Source organism: Pongo abelii, chromosome 2, assembly GCF_028885655.2.
Source record: "Pongo abelii isolate AG06213 chromosome 2, NHGRI_mPonAbe1-v2.0_pri, whole genome shotgun sequence".
In the NCBI taxonomy this organism is placed as follows: domain Eukaryota; kingdom Metazoa; phylum Chordata; class Mammalia; order Primates; family Hominidae; genus Pongo; species Pongo abelii.
This window is the reverse complement of record NC_085928.1, coordinates 167,951,941-167,968,207: the sequence shown is the minus strand read 5'-3', so window position 1 is coordinate 167,968,207 and position 16,267 is coordinate 167,951,941. Positions and strand designations below refer to the sequence as shown.

The 16,267-nt window shown below is 35.7% G+C and overlaps 1 protein-coding gene and 1 long non-coding RNA gene across 15 annotated transcripts in view; both read right to left on the bottom strand.

Moving 5' to 3' along the window:
* The window catches only part of LOC134761045 (uncharacterized), a 28,416-nt gene extending 20,549 nt beyond the window's left edge, over positions 1-7,867 (bottom strand). The window contains exon 1 of the long non-coding RNA XR_010139279.1: positions 7,569-7,867. This is a non-coding gene — a long non-coding RNA (uncharacterized LOC134761045). The remainder of the gene's footprint in view (positions 1-7,568) is intronic.
* Positions 1-16,267, bottom strand: part of RSRC1 (arginine and serine rich coiled-coil 1) — a 424,026-nt gene that overhangs the window by 280,860 nt on the left and 126,899 nt on the right. The gene's annotated exons all lie outside the window — the stretch shown is intronic.

Below are 16,267 nucleotides of genomic sequence, written 5' to 3'. Positions count from 1 at the left end.
ATAACAAAAAGGATAAATGCTTGAGGTGATGGATACCCCACTTACTCTGATGTGATTATTACGCATTATATACTATATCAAAATATCTCATGTACTCCATTAATATATAAACCTACTATGTGCCCCAAAAAAATAAAAATAAATTTTTAATTTAAAAAAGTGAAGCATAAATGTACCATAGATCTACACATTCTACTGTCAAAAGAAATGAAAGAATATGTCCATACAAAGACTTATACATGAATTTTCACAGCAGCTGGTTTTGTAATAGTCAAAAAATTGATAACAACCAAAATATCCCTCACTAGGTGAATGAAAAGTCAAATTGTTTCGTAGAAACCATAATATTTAATAGAATACTATTCAGCAACAAAGAGAAGTGATACTTGCAACAACATGAGTGTCAGAACACTTATGCAGAGTGAAAGAAGCCAGACAGAAAATACATATCCTGTAAGCGATTTTATTTATAGAAAGCTCTAGGAATGCAAACTAGTGCGCAGTGACAATAAGTGGGTCCCTGAGGGAGGGAGAGTGGATGCGAGGGGGTGATTACAAAGGAGTGATGGAGGATAAGTTCACTATCTTAATTGTTGTGATGGTTTCACAGGTAAATCAAAACATATAAAATTGCATGCTTTTAAATATATGCAGCTTATTGAATGTTAATTATACCTCAATAAAATGATTTTTAAAAATAGGAGAAATATTGACTAGACACACTACACAAAAGAAGATGCACACGTGGCCAAAAAGCAAATAATTGATACTCAATATTATTAGGTATCAGAAAAATGGAACTTATACTCACAGTAGGATACATCTACAAATCCATCAGAACGACTAAAATCAGAAAGAACAACAATACCAACTGTTGTTAAGTATATGGAGCAACCTGACACCTGTCAATGTACAGTGATACTAGGCCTATAGAAAATTATTTTGCAGTTTCTTAAAAAGTTAACCTAGGCTGGGCAGGCGGATCACTTGAGGCCAAGAGCTTGAGACCAGCCCTGGCAACATGGAGAAACCCTGTCTCTATTAAAAATACAAAAATTAGCCAGGCGTGGTAGCACATGCCTGTAATCCCAGCTACTCAGGAGGCTGAGGCAGGAGAATTGCTTGAACCCAGGAGGCGGAGGTTGCAGTGAGCCAAGATCACATCACTGCACTCCAGCCTGGGAGACAGAGTGAGACTCCATCTCAAAAAAAAAAAAAAAACAAAAAACAAAAACTTAACCTAAACCTACAAAACAAGTCAGCCATCCAATTTCCAGATAACAAAAACATGTCTACTTGAAGAACTACATATAAATGCTTATAATAGTTTTACCAGTAATAGTCAAAAACAGGAAACAGTAACAGTCAAAAACAGAAAACAACTCAACTGTTTATTAACAGGTTAGTGAAAAAACAAAATGTGATACATTTATGGAATAGAATATTACTTATCATTCAAAGGAACTGCTGATATATGCAACATCGTGAATGAATCACAAAATCATAATGCTGAATGAAAAAAGCTAGACACAAATAAAAAACACACAAAAGTAATTTACAGTGACTCCTGTCAATATACAGTGGTACTAGGCCTTTAGAAAACTATTTTGCAGTTTCTTAAAAAGTTAACCTAGGCTAGGCAGGCACATTAGTGGTTGCCTGAAGCTGGGGTATAGGGCAAGATGGACTACAGAGGGAGCAAGAGAAAATGCCTGTGAAGGAGGGTGCCAAGATGGCTGATTAGAAGCAACTGTGCTCCTAAGCACTCTCGAAGAGGAATGAAAGGGGCCAGTGGATACAGCACCTTCAACTGAAATATCCAGGTAGTCGCACTGGGTGGTAGGTGTGTGGTCTTATTTCTGGGCTCTCTATTCTCTTCCATTGGTCTATGTGTCTGTTCGTGTAACAGTACTGATTAGGAAACAACCCATGAAAACCAAAGAAAAGCAGGGTGGGGCGATGGCCAACCTGGGAGTGACACAGAGCCAAGGGAATATCTACTCACAGCCAAGGGAAGTGGTGCATTCAGGATGGCAACAGGTCAGTACCGCCCTAGGATGGAGGGTCTAGAGCAAGGGGCAGGTTGCCATCTTTGTTTTTTGCAGCCTTCACTGGTGATACCTCCAGGTACAGGAAGAACCAAGGCCAACTAGGTTCTGAAACAGACCCCCTGCAGACCACAGCAGCCCTACAGAAGAGAGGCTAGACTGTTAAAAGAAAAATAAACAAACAGAAAACACAACAACAATGAAGCAAAACCACAAAACCCCATCCAAGGGTCAGCAACCTCAAAAATCGAAGGTAGATAAGCCCACAAAGAAGAGGAAGAATCAGTGCAAAACCCTGAAAACTCAAAAAGCCAGATTGCCCTTTTCTCCAAATGACCACAGCATTTCTCCAGCAAGGGCTCAGAACTGGGCTGAGGCTAAGATGCCTGAAATAACAGAAGTAGCCTTCAAAAGGTGGATAATAACAAACTTTGCTGAGCTAAAGGAGCACGTTGTAATGAACGCAAAGAAGCTAAGAATCAGAATAAAACAATACAGGAGCTGACAGCCAGTTTAAAGAGGAACATAACTGACCTGTTAGAATTGAAAAACACAGTATAACCTCACAATTCAATCACAGTATTAATGGCAGAATGGACCAAGTGGAGGAAAGAAATCTCAGAGCTAGAAGACTGGCTTTCTGAATAAAGACAGGCATACAAGAATAGAGAAAAAAGAATGAAAAGGAATGAACAATCCTCCGAGAAATACAGGACTAAGATATTCAGGACATTAACTTAGCTCTGGAACAAGTGGACCTGATAGGTATCCATAGAACTCTCCACCCTGAAACAACAGAATATACATTCTTCTCATCACCACACAGCATTTACTCTAAAATTAACCACATATTCGGAAGTAAAACACTTCTCAGCAAATGCAAAAGAACTGAAATCATAACAGTCTCTCAGACCACAGCACAATCAAATTAGAATTCAAGATTAAGAAATTCACTAAAAGCCACACAAGTACATGGAAGCTGGACAACCTGCTCCTAAATGACTCTTGAGTACATAATGAAATTAAGGCAGAAATCTAGAATGTCTTTGAAACTAATGAGACCAAAGATACAACATACCAGAATCTCTGGGTCACAACTAAAGCAATGTTAAGAGGGAAATTTATAGCACTAAATGCCCCATCAAAAAGCTAGAAACATCTCAAATTAATAACTAAAATAACTAGAGGACCAAGAGAAAACAAACCCCAAAGCTAGCAGAACACAAGAAATAACCAAGATCAGAATGGAACTGAAGGAGACAGAGACAGAAAAAAAAAAAAACTTTTGAAAAATCTACAAATCCAGGAGCTGGTTTTTTGAAAAAATTAATAAAATAGATACAATCAACTATCAGAGAATACTATAAAGACCTTTATGCACACAAATGAGAAAATCTGGAAGAATGGATAAATTCCTGAACACATATATCGTCCTAAGATGGAACCAGTAAGAGTTTGAATCTCTGAACAGACCAATAATGAGTTCTGAAACTGCAGCACTAATAAAAAGCCTACCACTCCAAAAAAGCCCAGGATCAGATGGATTCACAGCTGAATTCTACCACAGGTAGAAAGAAGAGCTGGTACCATTCCTACTGAAACTATTACGAAAAATAGAAAAGAAGGAACTCCTCTCTTAACTCATTCTATGAGGCCAGCATCATCCTGTTACCGAAACCTGGCAGAGATATAATAAAACAAATAGAAAACTTCAGGCCAATATCCTTGATGAACATTGATGCAAAAATGCTCAACAATATGCTGGAAAACTGAATCCAGCAGCACATCAAAAAGCTTATCCACCACAATCAAGTAGGCTTCATCCCTGGGATGCAAGTCTGGTTCAACATATGCAAAGCAGTAAATGAAATTAATCATATATGCAGAACTAAAGACAAAAACTACATGATTATCTCAATAGACGCAGAGAAGGCCTCTAATAAAATTCAACATCCCTTCATGCTGAAAAGTCTCAGTAAACTAAGTATTGAAGAAACATACTTCAAAATAATAAAAGCCATATGTGACAAACCCATTGCCAATATCAACTGAATGGGCAAAAGCTGGAAGCATTTCCTTTGAAAACTGGCACAAGACAACGACGCCCTCTCTCACCACTCCTATTCAACATAGTATTGGAAGTTCTGGCCAGGTTATCAGACAAGAGAAAGAAATAAAGGACATTCAAATAGATAGAGAGGAACTCAAGCTATCTTTGCTTGCAGATGATATAATCCTGTATATAAAAAAACCCCACGTCAAATAGATAGAGAGGAACTCAAACTATCTTTGCTTGCAGATGACATAATCCTGTATATTAAAAAAAAAAAAACCATAGTCTCAGCCCAAAAGCTTCTTAAGCTGATAAGCAACTTCAGCAAAGTCTCAGGATACAAAATCAATGTGCAAAAATCACTAGCATTCCTATATGTCAATAACAGGCAGGCCAAGAGCCAAATCATGAATGAATTCCCATTCACAATTGTCACAAAAGGAATAAAATACCTAGGAATACAGCTAACAAGGGAAGTGAAGTACCTCTTGAAAGAGAACTAAAAACCACTGCTCAAAGAAATCAGATATGACACAAACAAATGGAAAAACACTCCATGCTCATGGACAGAATCAATATTGTTAAAATGACCATACTGCCCAAAGCAATTTAGAGATTCAATGCTATTGCTATCAAACTACCACTGATATTTGTCACAGAATTAGAAAAAACTATTTTAAAACTCATATGGAACCAAAAAAAGCTGGAATAGCCAGGCAATCCTAAGCAAAAAGAACAAAGGGGGAGGCATCATGCTACCTGTCTTCAAATTATACTACAAGGCTACAGTAACCAAAATAGCATGGTACTGTTACAAAAACAGACACATAGACCAATGGAAGAGAAGAGAGAACCCAGAAATAAGACCACACACCTACCACCATCTGATCTCTGACAAACCTGACAAAAACAAGCAATGGGGAAAGGATTCCCTATTTAATAAATGGTGCTGGGAGAAAACTGAAATGGGACCCCTTCTTTACACCATATACAAAAATCTTCCCAAGGTAGATTAAAGACTTAAATGTAAAACCCGAAACTATAAAAACTTTAGAAGAAAACCTAGGCAATACCATTCAGGACACAGTCATGGGCAAAGATTTCATGACAAAGACACCAAAAACAATTGCAACAAAAGCAAAAATTGACATAGGGAATCTGATAAAACTAAAGAGCTTCTCCACAGCAAAAGAAATTATCATCAGAGTAAACAGACAACCTACAGAATGGGAGAAAATTTTTGCAATTTACCATCTGACAAGGGTGTACATCCAGCATCTACAAAGAACTGAAACAAATTTACAAGACAAAAACAAACAACTCCATTAAAAAGAGGGCAAAGAACATGAACAGACACTTCTCAAAAGAAGATATATATGTGACCAACAAACATGAAAAAAAGCTCAACGTCACAGATTATTAGAGAAATGCAAACCAAAACCACAATGAGATATCATCTCATACCAGTCAGAATAGCTTATTAAAAGGAAAAAACAAAAAACAGAAGCTGGCGAGGTTGTGTAGAAAAAGGAACACTTTTACGGTGTTGGTGGGAGTGTAAATTAGTACAACCATTGTGGAAGACAGTGTGGTAATTCCTCAAAGACCTAGAACCAGAAATACCATTTGACTCAGCAACCACATTACTAGGTATATACCCAAAGGAATATAAATCATTATTATAAAGATACATGCACACGTGTGTTCATTACAGCATTATTCACAATAGCAAAGACATGAAATCCAACTAAATGTCCAACAATGACAGACTGGATAAAGAAAATGTGGTTGATATACACCATGGAATACTACAGAGCCATAAAAAGGAACAAGATCACGTCCTTTGCAGGGACATGGATGGAGCTGGAAGCCATTATCCTCAGCAAACTAACAGAGGAACAAAAAACCAAATATCGCATGTTCTCACTTATAAGTGGGAGCTGAATGATGAGAATACATGGACACATGGTGGGAAACAACACACATTGGGGCCTGGTAGAGGGTGGGAGGTGGCAGGAGAAACAGCAACAGGAAGAACGGCTAATGGATGCTGGGCTTGATACCTAGGTGATGAGATGATCTGCACAGCTAATCACCATGGCACACACTTAACTACGTAATGAACGTGCACATTCCGCCTATGTACCCCTAAACTGAAAAAAAAAAGTTGGAAATTAAAAAAAAGAAAGAATGAAAATGTCTGTGAATGATAGAAACATTCATATCATGTGATGGTGATTTTAAGAGTATATATTTCCATAAAAATTCACTAAATTGTATATTTTAAATGGGTGTATTTTATTACATATAAATTACACATCAGAAATGTTTTTATATGGGTAAAATTAGCATGATATGCTTAAATTCAAAGGGAAATTATTGAATCATGGTTTTAAGATATGGACTTTCAAGACACTTTTTAAAAAGAGGGATTAAACTAAACTATGAGCCATCTTGAGTGATTTACCTAGAAGAGTCGATACTACTGTAGCCTTTTCATTCATCATAAACTACTAAATCCTTTATTGCAAATGATACAGCATGTTTAACATTAGTTTACATAACTGCCTTGCTTATTTCTCTGGGTTTTCACTTAACCCTGCTGATTTTTTATTAGTCCACTAGCATTTTAAGCTCTGCAGGATTTTAGAAAAAAAAAAATAGTTTACACTTGGTGTTTCTCAATAAGGCACTACGGGCACTTTTTTTAAAAAATCATTTTTATAATATATATATATTTTTGAGACAGTCTTGCTCTGTCCCCAGGCTGGAGTGCAGTAGCATAATCTCAGCTCACTGCAGCTTCTGCCTCCTGGGTTCAAGCAATTCTCATCCCTCAGCCTCCTGAGTAGCTGGAACTACAGGTGCGCGCTACCATATCCAGCTTTTTTTTTTTGTATTTTTAGTAGAGCTGGGGTTTTGCCACATTGGCCAGGCTGGTCACGAACTCCTGGTCTCAAGTGATCCGCCCACCTTGGCCTCCCAAAGTGCTGGGATTACAGGAGTGAGCCACCGTGCCCAGCCACTGCTGGCATTTTCAATGGCAGAATTTCTTTGTTGTAATAAATAGGGTGTTCTATACCATGGATAGTACCAAACCCTACATATTACTATGTCTTTTCCTATACATACATACATATACATACTTTATGATAAAGTTTAGTTCATACATTAGGTAGCATAAGAGATTAATGACAATAACTAATAAGAAAATAGAACAATTATAATAATATGCTGTAATAAAAGTTATACAAATGTGATCTTTCTCACTCTCAAAATATTTTATTTTATTGTATTGTATATTGTATTCACCCTTCTTGTGATCTGTCAATCTGATAAGTAAGATTGCTACTAACTAACAGGCTGGTAGCACATACAGTGTGAATATGTTGATTCGCAGAGAATGAAAGTGAGACAGTGAAGATTTTCATCAAAATTATCAGAACAGCATGCCACTTAAAACTTACAACTCGTTTTTTACTGAAATTTTTCACTTAATATTTTCAGACCACTGTTGACCATCGGTGACTGAAATCCTGGAAAGCAAAACCACAGATAAGGAGAAGACTACTATACTAAAACTGGGGAAAGAGAGAACAGGAAAGAAAAATTACACGTAAATCTCACCCAGGAAGACTGTTAAAAATCATTAAGTAAATAAACCAAATCCAGCAATATATTCAAAAAGATTATACATCTTGAATAAGCCAGGTTTATCTCAATAATGTCAGGACAGATTAATAACAGAAAATCTATTAATATTATTTACCCCATTCCTGGGTTTAAAAACTATAAAAATTTCAATTGATATAGAAAAAAATCTTTGATAAATATGAAATATGTAAATGATTTCTAAAAAATCCTTCCCCAACTAAGAATTGAAGAAAACTTTATTAAGTAGGAAAGGTTATCTACCAAAAACCAAGAACAAAATTATATTCAATGATAAAATATTAGCACAATTCCCATTCAAATCCCAAACACGACAAAGATACGAGCAATAAAAAAGAATAACTGTAATAGGCAGACAGGCAACAATTCAACAAAATACATTCAAGATATTTATAGAAAAAAGTTGGTTTTTATAAAGATATTTTAAAACTCATAAATAAATGAAGACTATAGTATGCCTATGGATGGTAAAGACAAATATATTACAGAAATCAGTTCCCACCAAACAAATCTACAGATACGATGTAATTCCAATCAAAGTACAAACAAGTTTTTTTTTTGGAACTTGAAAAGCTAATTCAAGCTTTTTAGAAAAAAGCACAAGCACTAAACATTCAAATTGTAAAACTTCTATTCATCTAAAAATTTCTATTATTCTTTCTTTTATTGTTAAGAAAATAAATAGGCAAGCCACAAACTGGGAGAAAATATTCACAACACATATCTGACCAAGGAATTAAACCCAGAATATAGAAGAAATTCTAGTACCTCTATAACGAAAAGGTGAACCATTTTTTTTTAATACTTTAAGTTCTAGGATACATGTGCACAATATGCAGGTTTGTTACACAGGCATACATGTGCCATGTTGGTTTGCTGTACCCATTAACTCGTCATTTACAATGGGTATTTCTCCTAATACTATCCCTCCCCCAGCCCCCCACCCCACGACAGGCCCCGGTGTGTGACGTTCCCCGCCCTGTGTCCAAGTGTTCTCATTGCACAGTATTCCATGGTGTATATGTGCCACATTTTCTTAATCCAGTCTATCGTTGATGGACATTTGGGTTGGTTCCAAGTCTCTGCTATTGTGAATAGTGCTGCAATAAACGTGTGCATGTGTCTTTATGGTAGCATGATTTATAATCCTTTGGGTATACACCCAGTAACGGGATTGCTGGTCAAATGGCATTTCTAGTTCTAGATCCTTGAGGAATTGACACACTGTCTTACCCAATGGTTGAACTAATTTACACTCCCACCAACAGTGTAAAAGCATTCTATTTCTCCACATCCTCTCCAGCACCTGTTGTTTCCTGACTTTTTAATGATTGCCATCCTAACTGGTGTGAGATGGTATCTCATTGCGGTTTTGATTTGCATTTCTCTGATGACCAGTGATGATGAGCATTTTTTCATGTGTCTGTTGGCTGCATAAATGTCTTCTTTTGAGAAGTGTCTGTTCATATCCTTTGCCCACTTTTTGATGGGGTTTTTTTTTCTTGTAAATTTGTTTATGTGCTTTGTAGATTCTGGATATTAGCCTTTTGTCAGATGAGTAGATTGCAAAAAATTTCTCCCATTCTGTAGGTTGCCTGTATACTCTGATGGTAGTTTCTTTTGCTGTGCAGAAGCTCTTTAGTTTAATTAGACCCCATTTGTCTATTTCGGCTTTTGTTGCCACTGCTTTTGGTGTTTTAGTCATGAAGTCCTTGCCCGTGCCTATGTCCTGAATGGTATTGCCTAGGTTTTCTTCTAGGGTTTTAGGTCTAACATTTAAGTCTTTAATCCATCTTGAATTAATTTTTATATAAAGTGTAAGGAAGGGATCTAGTTTCAGCTTTCTACATATGGCTAGCCAGTTTTCCCAGCACCATTTATTAAATAGGGAATCCTTTCCCCATTGCTTGTTTTTCTCAGGTTTGTCAAAAATCAGATCGTTGTAGATAAGTGGTGTTATTTCTGTGCCCTCTGTTCTGCTCCATTGGTCTATATCTCTGTTTTGGTACCAGTACCATGCTGTTTTGGTTACTATAGCCTTGTAGTATAGTTTGAAGTCAGGTAGCGTGATGCCTCCAGCTTTGTTCTTTTGGCTTAGGATAGTCTTGGCAACGCAGGTTCTTTTTTGGTTCCATATGAACTTTAAAGTAGTTTTTAGTAGTTTTTTCCAATTCTGTGAAGAAAGTCATTGGTAGCTTGATGGGGATGGCATTGAATCTATAAATTACCTTGGGCAGTATGGCCATTTTCATGATATTGATTCTTCTATCCACGAGCATGGAATGTTCTTCCATTTGTTTGTATCCTCTTTTATTTTGTTGAGCAGTGGTTTGTAGTTCTCCTTGAAGAGGCCCTTCACATCCCTTGTAAGTTGGATTCCTAGGTATTTTACTCTCTTTGCAGCAATTGTGAATGGGAGTTCACTCATGATTTCACTCTCTGTTTGTCTGTTATTGGTGTATAGGAATTCTTGTGATTTTTGCACATTGATTTTGTATCCTGAGACTTTGCTGAAGTTACTTACCAGCTTAAGGAGATTTTAGGCTGATGAAACGTATCTCAAAATAATAAGAGCTATTTATGACAAACCCACAGCCAATATCATACTGAATGGACAAAAACTGGAAGCATTCCCTTTGAAAACTGGCACAAGACAGTGATGCCCTCTCTCATGACTACTATTCAACATAGTGTTGGAAGTTCTGGCCAGGGCAATCAGGCAAGAGAAAGAAATAAAGGGTATTCAATTAGGAAAAGAGGAAGTCAAATTGTCCCTGTCTGCAGATGACATGATTGTATATTTAGAAAACCCCATCGACTAGCCCAAAATCTCCTTAAGCTGATAAGGTGAACCATTTTTTTAAGTGGACAAAAGACTTGAACAATTATTTTACAAGGGAAAATATATAAATGGCCAACAAGCACATTGAAAACTATTTAACATCATTAGTTGTCAGAAAAGTGCAAACTATACATCAAAATACCACATCAAATCCATCAGAATAGTTGGAATTCAAAGGACTGACAACACCAAATGTTGGTGAAGATGTGCAACAACTGAAACTTTTTGCTGGAACATGCATTGCTTATGGGAATATAAACTACAACAACTGTAGAAAAACATTTAGCAATGAAACATACCTTTACTATAAAACCCACCCATTCCACTGCTAGGTATTTACTCAAAAATAATGAAAACATATGTCCTTCCAGAGACATGTACATAAGTGCTCAAAGCTGCTTTATTCTCATTAGCCAAAAACTGACTGTTAGGTGTTTACGCATGAGATATGAAACACATCTTTCCTCAAAGACTTGTATAAGACAGTCCATGGTAGCATTTGTCATAATAGCCTCAAAGTAAAAATAATTGAAATATTCTTTGTCAAAGCTGATCATAAGATTTAGGTCATTCTTGTCATACATAACTGAAAAAGAGTCAAGAAGCCAGAGGGATAAAGCGCTTGACACATAATGTTGTTTCAAGAATATAATTCTTGGTAAGCCTGAGTGTTGAAACCGCCTCCCGTAACCTAAAACCAGTTTTATCTAATGGCTTCTGAAACCTGCTGCAATTCTAAGACTAGTTTTATCCACTACCATCATTCACCAATCAGAGACTGGCAGCTCCCCGTAACTTTACTACTGCCAATGAACTTTCTGGAGAAACAATACATAACATCTCTCCTTTTTTATAAAACCCCCAACCTCCTCTTTGTTGTTTGGACATATGCAAGACCACGCAGTCTGCAGGGATAGCAATTCTTTCTTTCCCAAATACAACATCTCTACATATTTTATTTGACTTTTCCCACCTTCAATAGGAGAATAAATTGTGGTTCATTCATTCAATGGAATACTACTCATCAATAAAAGGAATAAACTACCAATACATGCAACAGCATGCAACATAGATAAATCTCAAACATTATGCTGAGCAAAAAAAGCCAGATGGAAAAGCATACATACTCTATGATTCCATTTATATGAAGTTCTAGAACTAATCTATTGTAAGTGAAATCAGAGCAGTGGTTGCTTCTGGATGCTGGGGGCCAGGACTGACTGCAAAGAAAAGCACAAGCAAACTTTTAAAAGAGATAAGGTGTGGGTTACACGAATGAATGTTAAAACTGACTGAATTCTATAGGTAAGATCTGTGTATTTCACCACAAGTAAATTACACCTCAATAAAGACGTACCTTTATTTTAAAAATCATATAATAGCAGTAATCTGGATTTTAACTCTAAATTATATAATCAAAAATAACAAATGAGAAGGGTAGACAAACTCTCTTGACCTATTACTACAATTAATTATATTAACAAATTTCACAATATTGAATTACCTTTGTATTCCTCCAATACATCACAGATAACTCTGGGTTTATTTTTCTTCTTCTTCTTCTTCTTTTTTTTTTTTTTTTTTGAGACAAGACTGTCGCTCTGTCACCCAGGCTGGAGCGCAATGGCACAATCTCAGCTCACTGCAACCTCCGCCTCCTGAGTTCAAGGAGTTCCCATGCCTCAGCCTCCTGAGTAGCTGGGATTACAGACACACACCACCATACCCGGCTAATTTTTATATTTTTAGTAGAGGCAGGGTTTTACCATGTTGGCCAGGCTGGTCTCAAACTCCTGACCTCAAGATCCACCTACCTCGGCCTCCCAAAGTGCTGGGATGATAGGCATGAGCCACCGCCCCGGCCTGGTTTATTTTTCTAACTAATCGCTGGATTATTTGCTAAAGTTCTATTTATACTTTTTGCATCTTGTTTATAAACTGAAAAACATTATTTTAAAAACCATTTTACACATACCATGCAATAAAGCAAATATATAACTACGTTAATGTTTGTTATTAGAAGAAATACAGACATTCACTGAAGGAGAAAAATTATATGTAAAAATTTAATCTTAAGTAAAAATTCTGTAATGTTAAGTTTCAGTTTAAAATATATATGAACTCATCATTTTGTATGACATATGCCACAGCATATGCACATTTTGTATTCTATTTGTATCCTAACATGTCTGAAATAAAGATGCATCTTGCATTAGCTGGGGTCTTAAAATTAATTGGCCCTGTTTTTTTCTTTCCTAGTAGCACATATAACTATAATTGACCACATCTTAGATTCAGTAGAAAAAATAATATTTTTCTACTACTGTCCACTGAACTAAAGCAATGGCATCCCTTGTACTACCGGCATCATATTCTGATCGCCAAATATCATTTCTGACCAAAAGTAATCAGGGTTATTTGCATAAGTAGCTGATTCCAGACTCTAGGACAAAGAATTTTCAACATGAGACTGAGACAGAATGTAAAAAATCATTTTTAAAATAATGAGTTCATTAGTTTAAAAACTAAATAAAAACAACTCTATGCATCATGGTGACACTCAGAATGGACAAAACAAAACTCAAAAGAAAAATCACTCACTACTACTGGGTGGTGGCTATTATATTATGTTTGATTTAAACATAATTCCCCAACATCACCATGAATTTCCATCTGTGTAACCCTGCTGTTCTTAAGCAGTCTGCAGTTACCTCATGCTCTGGGCTATATTCACTTTGCATGTATGGAAACTGTGATTGGCTATATTGGTTCCATAATAGAAGTCTCATTAAAAAGTATTCAATGTCTACAGAGACTGAATATACATATCAAAATATAGGCCATCCATGCATAGGAACTTACAGTTAAATGGACTCATGGCTAACTAGGACATTTAAGAAAGAGTGATTAAAGATTTGTACAATAAAAAATCTTCATTTGTTTCTATTTGTCACCATGATTATTTCAGTTCAAAGAATATATACAAAGACCAAAATATTTAAGTGAAGAAAAGAGGAACAGGGAGAAGAGGACTGGGGAGGGAAACAGAAAGAGAGAAGAGACAAATGTCAGCCTCTGCCTATAAGTTATATCCTTTTTAAAAAAATATATGAGGAAGAACAACAACAAAAACTATACCAAGACCAATAATTTCCTATATAAGATCCAATAAAGTCTCATTCATTTCAATCATATCATTAAACCATCACTAACATCAATTACCTTTTTTGTAACATCTAACCATCAAAAACATGAATCATCAAATGACTAAAGAAGTTCTAAATAATGCTTTTTATGATATCTTCAGTTAGAGACCTAAAATATCACTACAAAATTTACATAATCATTGCTATCACAGGTGGAAGCTAAACTTCAGTTTCTGATTATCAGTTTAACCTTTAAATCTCCTGATTAAACTCTGTCTTCATTACTAAAACCCCAAATTAGCAAACAAGCCACAATATAATATATGCTATAGCACAGGTCTTCTTGTGAATAGCTGGGATCTTCAACTGCTTCAGCTGCAATACAAGCCATTGAGACTTGGCTGATACAAACCAATTTGAATAATCAATATGACAACCTTATTTTTCTAATGCAAACAGGATTGCTACAGTAAGGTGTCTCACTGCCACATCACAGTCATGGCCTCTTTTAACCCCTAATTAGATTGAGGCGATTATCCCTGCTCTTCCTTACAAGTGTACAGCTTAGATAAGGGATGACAAAAGCTATCTGCCACTTATTCAGCCTTTGCAGACAGCAGGTTATCCAGGGAGATAGAGAATAAGATCAACAAACAATTGTTATTCATATCATCATCTAAAGTGTTAAGATAGTCACAGTTTCCATACATGCAGAGTGAATATAGCCCAGAGCATGAGGTAACTGCAGACTGCTTAAGAACATCAGGGTTACACAGATGGAAATTCATGGTGATGTTGGGGAATTATGTCTAAATCAAACTCATTTGCATAAAAAGAAATGATCAGGGATTGTCTTTTGTATATAATATATCAAGATTTCATTATGTTTCTCTTCATGAATTATTTGAAGCAAATTTGAATATTGATTTCTCTAAAACACATAGCATTTATCATGAAAAGAATGCCAAAATTAATGCTTTGCAGAAACTTAAATGCTTTAAGATCCAATTAAAACACTCTAAATACAAAACAGAAAACTTCTTTTCACTTTGATACTACACAAGTGCTTGTATTAAACTTAGATAATCAAGAGTTATTTCATTAACTCAGATTCCTAATGTTTTTCTTAACTCTCATAACAATCAGTTTCTCCAGTCTTGATCATCACTTCAGACCTGCTGTTAACAAGACAATTGGAATCACTAGAAAATATCTAAGAGTAACCACAAAGACACCAAACTGATAGCTTCCTACTAAGTTTAACTATGCTATAATAATTTCAGGAAAACATAGACAGCTTTGGCCCACTGATTTCAAAACAAATAAACAAACAAAAAAAACCACTGGTGGTGGGAATATCTGAGTCTACTCTGAAGATGACAGTGTCAAAGAAGTAATAAGAAGTAATAGGAAAATGTTGGAAAGGAAGAATTTATGTCTTTCCCTTCTCACTTGCAACAGTCAGCTTGTGTCTTTTTTTAAGGTCATAATCACTTTGCTGAAAGGAAAAGAATGAGAGAGTCACAATTTACTGGATTCCATTTCTGTTTTTAATTATTCGTTCAGTAACTCTACTCAATCAACATTGTTTCCTTTAGTCAATTAGAAATATATTCTTTTTCTAACATTGAGGACAAAGCTCAAAGCTTCATGCAACACCACTCCAAGGACAACCAAAACATTTAAAATATCTTCATGGGTAGTAAAAACGTGTCATAAATCTGATTTTTGTAAAGAGGCATGAGTTACTGAGCCCAGTTTCTCACCTGAAGTGCTGCGATTACTTGGTTATGAGTAGAACATTTTGCCAAGCATTATCTAGTTAGATTCAGTGACGGCCATTCTCTCTGAGGAGGGCAAGATTATCTAAAATTATGCCGTGCTCCCCAGACATAGGCTAAAATATGACTTTATTCTTAAAGTTCAATACTAACTTAAGATATTGAGCAGGTGTTATAATACAAGCCATAGTTCACTTCTACGTGTCCCTAGAGCACTGTCCTTGGACACTGAAACCCAAGGTTCTATATACTTGTTTATAGAAAGTGTATAGTCAACAATTTCAATGTAAACATCTAATTTCAGGCAACATGTTCACAGATGTTCTCGTGAGTATGGTGGTGACTACCCCCGCCTGTCAAGTAACATGCTTTTCTTATAATATCCCATATATTTACTTTTGTGAAAAGGAACTGATAAAAGAATTGTCAAAAATATGGGACTACTTTTTGTTAGATATGATAAAATGTATTAAGTTTACTTAAACTAAGTGTTAAGATTTGATCAGTTATAATTTTATTTCTCTAAGTCATTTATGGTTTTAAATATATATATCTTTTTAAAGTAAATATAAATCACAAAAATGCACTGTAGATTTTAGACTACTATTTTAAGAATTTAGCAAAACATATGCTGGTAAAATTGCGTAAAGCCAAAGTACAGTAAACAAAAACATATAGAAAGCTGTTTTCAATTAGCTTTCTATTAATATAGAGATAAACCATCA